The sequence below is a fragment of the Scleropages formosus genome, chromosome 23, assembly GCF_900964775.1.
Source record: "Scleropages formosus chromosome 23, fSclFor1.1, whole genome shotgun sequence".
Taxonomy (NCBI): Eukaryota; Metazoa; Chordata; class Actinopteri; order Osteoglossiformes; family Osteoglossidae; genus Scleropages; species Scleropages formosus.
The window spans coordinates 19,734,241-19,746,367 of NC_041828.1; positions in this window are offsets into that span (position 1 = coordinate 19,734,241).

Below are 12,127 nucleotides of genomic sequence, written 5' to 3' on the forward strand. Positions count from 1 at the left end.
ATTATACTGTATTATATAAGAGTTTTTCATTTGAAACTGCTACCAGGATAGGTAATGTAATTGAGAAAAGGGGGATTTTAGCATAGAAAGAAAAATGCATATGTTATATTAGTATGAGAAATCTGTAGAGCATATCTGCTTAGTGGAGCATTTGAAACTTGGGAGGGACTCAGGTGGTCAAGTTTACTTTCCTTGCAGTAGCTTTAACAATAGATACATTCTAAATACTAAAAAATATTTATATTATCAATTTTATATTAAATTATTTTATTTATATAATTAAATTTATAGCAGGAATTATTTGAATTTTATTTGTTTCTTTATTTGTTTTGTTTCTACTTGTTCACTTCTTCGTTATTTATTCAGTCCCTCATTATTTGTTCCATTCCCTGTTATTTATTTTTCCCCTCAAAATAAATCCCTGTATGTATATATGTTTATATGTGTGTATAAGTATGTTGTAGGTTTTTTTTTTGTCTACTCTACAATATGAGCCACTGGGAAGCGAAGCAGAATTCCTTGCGTGTGCATACTTGCTCAAATAAATTGGATTCTTCTGATTCTTCTAATTCTTATTCCTTCTCTGCTTTATTGCTACTTTGAGTAACAGTGTTCATAATAAGTGTATAACTTTGAATGCACATATTTAGAAGTTGGATTTTTCTTATTATTTTCATACTGAATTTCTGAACAAACATTTCATTTGAAGTTCAACTGAGCGAAGGACAATCAGTCAATAACAACATTATTGTTTGCAGAAAGAAAAAGTTATTTCCTTACAAAGTGCAATGCTCCAAGCAGGCAAGATGGACATTATGGAATCATATATACTTTAATATTTTTAGTAGAGTATGTACTTTTATCATTTTTTCCCTCATGCAGTCCTTCATCATTTAATGTCTTGCTATAGCTAGTCAAGTACAGTAATATTTATTAAGTTATCAGTATTAGTTACAGGAGGGTGTGGTGGTGCAGTGGGTTGGACTACGTCCTGCTCTCTAGTGGGTATGGGGTTCGAGTCCTGCTTGGGGTGCCTTGCGACGGACTTGTGTCCCCTCCCCCTCCAGCCTTACGCCCTGTGTTACCGGGTTAGGCTCTGGCTCCCTGCGAGCCCGTATGGGACAAGTGGTTTCAGATGATGTGTGCTGTGTATTAATTACATCATGTAATTAATACTGTATCATGTATTAACTTCATGAACTCCATGCTATTAAGTATATTAAGATGTATAAATACATATCTGAAGATCATTGATGCTTTGTCTAGTATCTTTTTTCACTATTTGCACATATTTAACATGAAAGGAATGGGAAATTTTTCCAGTCCCTCGCAGGGACGATCACACACTCTCATTCCCTCACACATAGACACATGCAAACACATACATGCATTCAGAATCAGAATCAGAATCAGAACGAGCTTTATTGCCAAGTATGTTCACACATATAAGGAATTTGTCACACGCTATAGAAAATTAAGAGGGAGCAATTCATCTGAATTTCAAATGTGGGAGGAAACGGGAGCACCTGGAGGAAACCCACATAAACACAGGGAAACTCCACACACACTGAGCTGGATTCAAACCCACTGTTGAACCCACAGCCTCAGAATATGAGAGACCATGTTGCCCAAGATCTGCATGAGCATGTGGAAAAAAAATGTTGCAGATTTAGGTCCTTTGAAAGAAGTCATGGAAAAAAATCTGAACCTCAGTCACAATTTTCTTTTTATTCCTTTGCTTATTCTGTTGTTTGACATCAGAATACAACTTGGCCAGAGCTGCCTTCAGAACTGATATATATTTAGCTGACATTTCCTCCAAGGCCGTTTACAAAGGAAGATTTGTATACTGAACTACTTGCACTTGTTGACACAATTATATAGTTTGGTATTTTACCTGAGCAAAAAAAAAAAAAGAAAAAGCCTTGCTGTGGTCTTCAGAGACCTTCAACATCTGTCCTGGTGCCTTCTCTCCAACACATGTGGCGGCGGTGTCGCCCGCGGATGGGAACCCCTTCCCATGAATACTAATGCACTGTGAAAGGAGCGGGCCGCCTCCCGTCGTCCTGCCATTGGTCCAGCGGGGACCCCCAGCAGAGACCCCGAGCGCGAGGGGACTCTGACTCGCGTCACGCTCTCCATCCTCAGCGCTCTGGACACACAGAGGGGGACGAGTTTTGAAGCAGCTGTGCTCAGGGACGGAGCTGGAGACGGAAATGTCTTCTTGACTTCCAAATGCTGCTTCGTTTCCCCAAGTTTCTCTCTCTCTCGCCGTTTCACTTGGATATTTCGAATAATTTATTTTTTATGGTGCTCTCCGAGAGGGCGAAGAAACTTTGTTCAAGACCCTAACTGCTCGTAATTTATAAAAGATTTTTCTTCAAGGATGAACCAGCCACGGAGGCTCCTGGCGCTTCTGCCGATGTTTGTTTGTTCAACTTCAAGTAAGTGCGCGCGCCCACGATGTACTTTTATGTCTTTGATCAAGTTTCACGCGCTGAGACAACAGACCTTCTGTGAGGATGTGCGGAGCTCTAGCCAGTTTGGGTTCCCGTGTGTTTCACCGAACCTGCACTTTAACAGCCGCCCGACTGTTATGTACTTTATTCATCTGTTTTATGCTTAAATCGGAAAACCAAAGAAGCGAGATCACGATCAGCTGGGTTACTTTTCATTTCCAGTGCGGAAAATGTAAAATGTTTATTTTGGGGACTGTGTTTAATTTCACTGGAGTCACTGAGCGAATGAATCTATCTATCTATCTATCTATCTATCTATCTATACATACTGTGTCTGCCTTTATAGTGTATAGTGTTTTTATACTGTCACACATAAATATATGAATTATACACTTCTTTGACTTTGCTCGAGAACACTGCTGTAGGAGGGGGTGTGTTAAACACCGACACTTTGTTGAAGCGGTCCTCGGAGTCTTAGTTGGTAAAAGGAGTAACTTTTGTTGTTTAGAGCAAGACAATTCCATTTAGACGAATAGACCGGCAGGTACCATTCGAACCTGGGTTCTTCCCCTCCGAAAGTGACAGGTGGAAACACCGCGCTAGAGATCCTGATGGAAAAAGAGCAAGGGTAAAGAAAGGGTATTTCTTCTAGACTTTACTGTTGGACTGAGCTCTTCCAAGTTCTTTTCCTCTGTAATCCTGTTTGAAATTATCATGTCATTTAGTATATAAGAATATATACAGTATACTGTTTTATATGGATCCAGAGCACAATGACAATGTAAAGTCCTTTATTACAATACCACATTTAGTGGTCCAGAATTTAGCAAATTTCTTCAGCAATATTGACTTTGAAAAACTATAAACTTAAGCTATGTATTTCAGTATCGTGAGTTTGATAAAATACTGCTGGTAGGTTGCTGGTTCGAATCTGCTCCTGCTCGCTGTACTTGCCCGGAATGCTCCATGCAGAATACCATGCTCTATAAAGGGGTAAATCCTTGCAAAGTTACTGTGGATGAAGGAGTGAGCAGAGTAACACAACAATGTTCCATATAACTGGTGTGTAAAACCTGCTGATTGTATTAATACTGGAATAGGAGATGCTGGAAGTGTCGTGATTCCTTTCATTCCAGTTTGTGCAGTTGATTGAGGAAATGAACCAATTGCCCTGTATGTGGGAGCTCCAGATGAGCGCAGTCAGTACTGTTGCTGCGCTGCTCCGTTAGCACTAGACCCCACATGGTCGGACCTTGTTCCTGATCAGACAAAGAGCGACAGGCACTCTGTGGAGGTGCTCCGGCCTGTGTTGGCGACATTACATTTATTCATTTATCTGATGCTTTCCTCCAAAAGGTTTTACACTGATTTACCCTTTACACAGCTGGGTAATTCTCACTGGTGGAACTGAAGGTAAACACCTTGTTTAAGGGCAGTACAACAGCTGTAGAGATTCAAACCAGCAACCTTTTGCATGCAAAGGCTGTAGCCACTACACTGCCAGCTGCCCAACTGACAAGCATGTTTCTACTTGTTGTTTCTGAAGGAAGAGGTGATTAAAGGCTGCATGCAGATAAATAAGACATTCCATGTGTTTCTATTTGTGTGTGTGTGTGTGTGTGTGTGTGTGTGTGTGTGTGTGTGTGGGGGGGGGGGTCATTTTTTATTGCCTTGATTTAAGTCAGGAATTCAATGTGGGTCTTAATGATGCACTTCAGCAAAATGCATGCTGTGTTTAAACTAAATTGCAAATGATAAGCCCTTTAATATCTTCATACAACAACACATTAATTTTCTTCTGCCCTCTCATAAGATAATTGGAAGTTCTATATAGTAAACCTCCATAAATAATTGACAGCCATGGTGATGAGAACTACAGGGTGGCCACAAAGTCCGTATACATGAGCTAATTTCGTTTATGGTCATTTTATGTTTCTTTCGCTTCTTGGAAGAACATGTCAAGCAGAACATGGGAAAATATTAAAATTTGTGCAGAGAATGGGGGAGCATGGAGACCATTTCTAATAAAGTATAGTTAGCATGTGTAGGGACTTGGGGCGCGGTGGCGCAGTGGGTTGGACCTGGTCCTGCTCTCTGGTGGGTCTGGGATTTGAGTCCTGCTTGGGGTGCCTTGTGATGGACTGGCGTCCCGCCCTGGGTGTGTCCTTTCCCCCTCCGGCCTTACGCCCTGTGTTGCCGGGTAGGCTCTGGTTCCCTGCGACCCTGTATGGGACAAGCGGTTCTGAAAGTGTGTGTGTGTGTGTGTGTGTGTGTGTGTGTAGGGACTCTTTAGGCTCCCTCTACTCACTTTCTCTTCATACCATTCTTTGCTAGGAAGCTTTGATCAGTAAGCTGCTGGTTTTACCTGTGTGATTTCACAGTGAATGATGTGCCACCTGGTATACCTCACCGGTGGAATACTCCCCCCCTCAGTGTAATGTACTGGAAAGAATGACTTGAGAGCTGGCTGAGGTGCCGAGCTGACCAACCTGGCACCTGCTGGACTTGAGACAACAGGGAGAATATGTGATTTCGTACTACGCTGGGAGAGCTTGACCCCCAACCCATCTGTTCACGCGTAGAAAGGAGTAGGCAGCACCTGGCATGTCCTGAACAATCAGCTTGCAGCTGCGTCCTGTGTCCATGGAGCTCGTCACTTTCCTGCATTATACTTGTTTGCCTTATCATATTTACGGTTCTTCATTTAGATGATGCTTTTCTCTGAAGGAGCTTACGCTGATTCACCCATTTATACAGCTGGGTAATTTTTACTGGTGCAAGTAAAGCTAAGTACCTTGCTCAGTAAATTGCTACGGTATGAATTACCCAGATGTGTAAATGGGTGAATAACTGTAGGTAATGCTACCCTGTAAGCCACTTTGGAGCAGTGTCAGTTAAATGAATAAAGGTTTTGGTGCTACAGCAGGAGGTGGGATTCAGACCTGGAGCCTCTAGGTCCACCAGCACTTACCATTACACTACCTGCTGCCCCATCTTTACCATTAAATACATGTCATCAAATGTTTGCAGGCAAAGAGACAGGACTCGTCTCTCAGTTGCAGTTAGAAATCCAGAGATTTCGCAGAAGTTCAGGCTTCATTAGTTGTGCCTTTCAATAGTAAATTTGATTAATTTTAGCCAAAACTTGAATATAATTGTCCATCCTGGGTGGGTCCCCTCCCCCTCCAGCCTTGCACGCTGTGTTGCCGGGTTAGGCTCCGGTTTGCCACGACCCTGCTCAGGACAAGCGGTTTCAGACAGTGTGTGTGCATGTGTGTGTGTGTGTGTGTGTGACTATAACTGATTGACAAATGATTTCAAAATGCATTTAATTTTAGTAACAGTTTTAAGATTGTTTTGTACTTTGACATCCACTGGATTCAGCTCTAAATTTCCATTGAAATATCTAGGATTACTGTACGGTATTTTACACAAGAAGGTACAGGTACGGCCGAGCCTTCGTCCACAACCTGTATCCTTTTGGTCATAAGCTCAGTACCTTTACCAATGTTTACCACTTGCATTTAATTTTCAGCACAGCGGAAGGAATGTCTGTGCATAATTTTCCAAGCTGAACCCTTGTGGATTCCAGTTTTGTGTGGGAACATGTGGAGTTGGGGGAGCACCAGTTTTGCACTATGAAGGACCAAAGGAGGTGTGGTGGTGGTGGTGGGGGGGGGGGGGGGGGGGGGGTAGTGAGATTCATGGAGATTAACCCGTGTAGCCCCTGTATGGTCATCTGAAAGGCTGGGAGAAAGCCAGTGGACAATGGCAAGACCCTTGCCACTGGCCCTCGTGCGTCCACCCGGCCTTCAGATCACACCTTCATTTCCATATGACTGCAGGAGTCCTCTGTGGAGCTCCCCTGATTGAGACCTCATAGGAAGGGTGGGTGATGTGGGATGGGGGGATAATCCTCACACAGCTGCCCACAGCCAGGCTCCGAGTCTGTCCCCACGCTGCCACCTTACCCTGAAGCTCCTGCGCGCTCCTTCCAGAGGCCGAACGGGTCCTTCTAATCCAACAAGACGCCCCCCTCGATTCAGGGGACTAATCCATGCATGGAGCATCACGCTGAAACAGAGCACTGCATGGACAAGGGAATGTGTCTCTATTTGCTGCATGTGAATAGACAGGGCGCCCCCTCATAAAGTTACTTTAATATGCTGATGGAAGCATGCCGTCTTAGCAGGGATCAGCAAACAGAAATGTGGCGAGAACATGAGAATGAGACGGTCGTGGAGAATTGGATTGGAGCTTGTACACATGTGCTGGAGCACATGGCGCATTTATGGAAAAGAAAACCTCCTTCAAATCCAAACTAATTAAAAAGATTAAAAGTGAGAAGTTCATTATTTTATTATCATCATATTAATATTTCAAAATAATGTTGTGGAATATGCATCTTCAAGTTAACGTCCTCTTCGCAGTACAGGTAATGGGACAATGGTTTGAGACAATGATATGGGAATGTGTTTTTGCTTCAGAAGTAGGTTTCAGTGCTTCAGAGTGTGAGAAGCCTGCATTATGTCTGATGACAAAGGTGTCTAGATCCACAAGCCATGGACATCTGCTGTGAGGACACCTTTATAGGCCATTACTGAAGCAACACATGTTGGCATTGGCGGGTGTTTTTTTTTTTTTTTTTTACTGTCATATTGGAGGGGGCGCAGCGGGCTTGGCTGGGTCCTGCTCTCTGGTGGGTCTGAGGTCCGAGTCCTGCTTGGGGTGCCTTGCGATGGACTGGCGTCCTGTCCTGGGTGTGTCCCCTCCCTCTCCAGCCTTGCACTGTGATGCCGGGTTAGGCTCCGGCTTGCTGCGACCTCGCTTGGGACAAGTGGCTTCAGCCAATGTGTGTGTGTGTGTGTGTGTGTGTGTGTGTGTGTCATATTGGATTTTTCTAAAAAAAAAACGAATCCAGTATAGCCTCATAGCCTGAGCAATCAAATCTCTCATTAAAGAACAAACTGTTCTCTGATTAGCAATGTGCATTAAGTATTCAGGTTCACACATATCTGTGTGTACATACCCAGGCAAAGAGCCACACCTCCATTGTTAATGAAAGGAAATTCAATTCTCCCACGTCATAACTACCATAACTGTGGAGGCAGACAGCGGAATGAGTACAGCGACACCGATTCTGTTCATTTTCATGAAGGGCTGTCACAGCATTTTATTTAATGTCATTTTTAGCTGAGCTGTGCGGAGAACAATTACAGCTACAGTAGATGTTGGTTTGAATCCCCGCTCCTGCTGTAGAGCAAGGTGCTTCCTCTGAACAGCTGTGGTAGGAAAATACTGTACAAATGGCTAAATCATTACAAGCAGCTGACGGCAGATCCCTAACAATGTAAGGTGCTTTGGGGAAAAGCTTCAGCTAAATAAAAATAAGTGTCATGTAAAACTTGCGTCATCAGTATTTAACAGAAAAGCAATCCGACACATTTTGGCTTAAAGATTTCTCTGCTGGGGGGGGGAATTTCTGCACTTCTTCCCCATCTTCTCAGCTTTGACAGTCTCACAAACGACAGACTCGGGAAGGTGTTGAGCCACAGCTTAGAAAAGCTGGGTCTGTTTCCATGGAAAATGATCCGTTGTGTGGATACTAACGCAGTCAAACCTGCACATTGTTATGGTTAAAACGCAGTTTGTCACTTTTAAGGCATGGCAGACAGTGCTGGGGTCTGAAACACATGGCCTATGTGAACCCAGGAGCCGGGTGGTTCAAGTCACATTAAGAACCTACTGCACCGTTCTCGAACCTGCAACACTTCGGTAAACGTACACGGGTGACCAGTGCGGTAATGGGTGAAGTAGTGCTTTGATCTCGGAATTCTTTTGTAAGGTTATCACCGCGGTACATACGTTATGTGATTGAAACGTTAGGTAACCATACTGGCGAATGAGCTTTGAATAAATATATGCAGCAGAACCCCATAAGCGAACCGCGGCGGTGCTAATTGTGTTATCATGGCGCCGTATTATGGTGGAGACACGAAAAGCTGTGTGCAGAAGGGCTGTTAATTGACCCAAGCCCTTGTCAAGCAAGAGGAGGAAACAATGCGGGCCATTTGTTTACCCGTGTTTACGGAGCTTTGAACTTGGCGCATGTCAGCTAATGACAGCGCCTTTAAACAAAGACCACGGCGGGTGTTTGGGTGGGGGGTGCGGTGCGCCGGCCCGTCTTCACCCGCCCTTAAAGCGCTCTTGCGGGCCAAGGAGGGGCAGAGTTTAACTCCCATTAGCAGAACAAAAGTGCAGCCCCAGGCCCTCCAATTCAAGCCACACCTCGGTCTCACACCCCCCATCATTCTCCACGCTACGCCTGGTGTGTGGGCCCCCCCCCCCCCACCTCCCGACACCCTCATTCAACCATTGTTTATGCTAGGCCTCCTGCCACTGTAATGGAGATAATGGGCAGGGGGAGGTGGAGAGGAAGGAATTCCTGCGATGCACATGGGTTTGTGATCCAGCACAAAGAGCCTGTGTTGCGTTTTCTGTGTCAAAGAAAGGAAAATAAGTTTCAGTCAGACTTTTCTGTCCTTTGTGCTTTCTCCCGGCCCCTGAAATTTGAATTATAATGAATCTCCGCCCACCGTTACGATGGTTTTCCAGCAACACGTAGGGCAAACCATCTTAGATGGCAGATGATGCACTCCCAAAGTTCAACACATGAGTAGCATAATGGAAGAATATGGGCAAAACGCACATTTTCCAGCTGTGATTACGAATGTTATATGAGTCTACTGAGATGTCCGTTATTATTATCATCATTATTATTATTATTATTATTGTTGTTATTCCAGTGTTCCATGTCTTGCTGCGACCATGCAAATAGGGACTTGCTCCAGGGTATTTAATGGTATAGAGAGGTATCATTGTTTAATTTCCCCAAAAAACAGGTGCGACCAAAGTGTTCCAGAGGCCCTGGATGCGGTGGCCCTGTAGCTGTGACTCACGTGGAGGAGGAGCAATGGAAAGCTCTCACTTTAGGATGCTGGTCCTCCCTTGCACCCAAGGTTTACTTACTTACTTAGGGAGGACCAAGAGAGAGGGGGGGTGCACAATCAATGAGAGGATTTGCTAATGTTTGCCTTCTCCTGGGTGCTCTGGACCCCCTTTCACTGTCATGGGGGGGCTGAACGGCATGGCCACAATGGGCTTCAGGGTTCACGGGCAGCCACAAGGACAATGGGGAGCGAGGCCGTAGCGGGGGGCTTCACCGGCCGGACACAAGCTGTCCACCACCCCCCGTCTCCTCCGCCAACTCTCTCATGACCCCCGAGGGGCTCGGGTCACAGGAACGGGGGGCTGAGGTCTGCTGCTCTGGTCACCCCCACAAAGCCCCACAAACCCTCTGTGTTCATTGCATTTGGGCACAGATGGGAGGATGCAAATTTATCCCCGAAGTTGGACACTCAATCACAGTCAGGCGCACAGAGGTCATTAGAAAGGTTATTAGCCAAAGAGAGAGCTGTGCGCAACACACCCGTTTTAATCAATGACGGCATTGATTTAAAAGCAGCACTACTGACTGGTGACCACGCAGGGTAACTGACTACAAACATCTCGTATTAGTTTGTGTCCTGACTTGGAGGGGGTGTTATTACTGCCATAAACACAGTACTTTGGTTATCAACGGTATATGCTCTTGCAAAGGTGTACACCTGGGGCGTCCCGTATGCGGTCCACGAGAACGTGTCCAATCGTTAAGATTCAGCATCCAAGGTTCAGTGTGCCACTTACTACGATTTTTTTTTACATGTGTAGCCCTTGTCCCTGTTCCCGGTCATGATTGTGGCCCCGGAGCAGTTGGACACCCTTGGTGTACGCTTTAGTAAGGATACATAGTGAACAGGAGGACAGTGTAAATACAGCATGTGTGTGAGAGCCCATGTTCATGGGTGTAGTGTGTGTACTGCATGTTAAACACAGCGTGGCCCGGGGTGACTAAGTCACACTTGTGTTTCTGCTGAGTAAGTTGTGTTCATGCACAGTTCACAAACACGCAGTTGATGTTCAGTCAAATGTGGTAAAACTGTTCTTAGGGCTGAGCACCTCATTAATACAACCCTTATGCGACAGTTTATATTCCTTACACATACGCACACACACACACACACACTTTCTGAACCGCTTGTCCCATACGGGGTCACGGGGAACCGGAGCCCACCCGGCAACACAGGGCGTAAGGCCGGAGGGGGAGGGGACACACCGAGGACGGGACGCCAGTCCGTCGCAAGGCACCCCAAGCGGGACTCGAACCCCAGACCCACTGGAGAGCAGGACCCGGTCCAACCCACCGCATCCCCCCCCTTACACATACGTATATATAAAATTGGCTCTCTGGTTGCAGATGCATTTATGATCCAACCTTCAACGCATTTATGTATGAAATATAAAAATATTGTTATCTCTAATTGGGGCCTTTAAGGAGATTCCAAAGGTACTTGGAAAAATAGTAAAAACGTTATATATCTTGCTAAAGGTATTCATTTAAATGCTTTGAAAACATCTTTTATGGAGACACCAGGATGTACGATAGTTAAGGATATGGTCCCTCTGTGTGCCGGCTCAAGTTCTTTGGAGTATCCTGAATGGCTCCTTAAGATGAATGACGCCATTAGAAAATCCAACTAAATGCCAAAAAATTAATTTGCTTTGGATCAGAAACAGCAAGTACAATGTTAAACAAGCCTTGCAACTTCAAATCATGCAAACTTCATTCTTCTAGTGTAATTTTTTTTTGTGCTGTCATGTCCTTGAGCAGCCGGGGGAGAGGAATTCAGTGGAAATGATACAAGTTGGGGTGGAGTGATGATGAAGGTGGGGAGGGGTCAGTGTAGCCTGTGTCCAACTTGGCTTTGAGATGCAACCAAGGGCAGGTCTGGGTGATCTGGTGGCATGGGAAAGTCACCTCGAAGTTGGACTGAAAGAGAAGCCGGGAAGGGGCAGCGAGGGGGGGAGCCAAGGGGGGCAGATGGGTCCTTCAGAGTCGGGCTTTGGTGGAGGGGAGGGTGTCACTGCACCATTGTGCTCTTCCACCAAAACTAAATAGAAGTTACTCGAACCTGACCCCACAGCCGCCTTTGTGCAAGCTTCCTTGACTCAGTGGCTCCATGGTTATCTGACCCTCTTGTGGCCGTGGTACAATGGTACTGGGGGAGGGCAGCTCTGGGTGCCCTAGATCGTGAACCTTGAGAGTTATCAATCAGACACAAAAAAAAGACAGTCACCAATTTGCCCCCAAAATGTTTGCACCACCTTTGACTTTGTCCATCTGCGCAGAGACTTCATCTTGCCAGCTGATCCAGATTACGGTCAGGATGACACGGTCCTTCGAAATCGTCCGTCTGCTTATTGCTTAAGCTGAATGTGGCCCTGAAGCTTGGTCCGATCTTGTAATTCATCCAGAACTTGGATTTTTCGAATGTTACCTTTTAATCATACTGTTAATACATCTTTAAAGGAAGCTCAATGGGTAAACACCACAAAAGCGCATTTCTCAGCCTGCATTTTAATGGTAAGCATAAAAGAAGTCCACGGCCTTGTTACATACAGTGTCTTCTGTGTTCATTCATATGAAAAATGTGAAAATCACTCTCTTTTTCCTGAGTAGAAAACTTTGAACAGACTACTAGCGGTTGTGTTCTGCAGGGGTGACCATC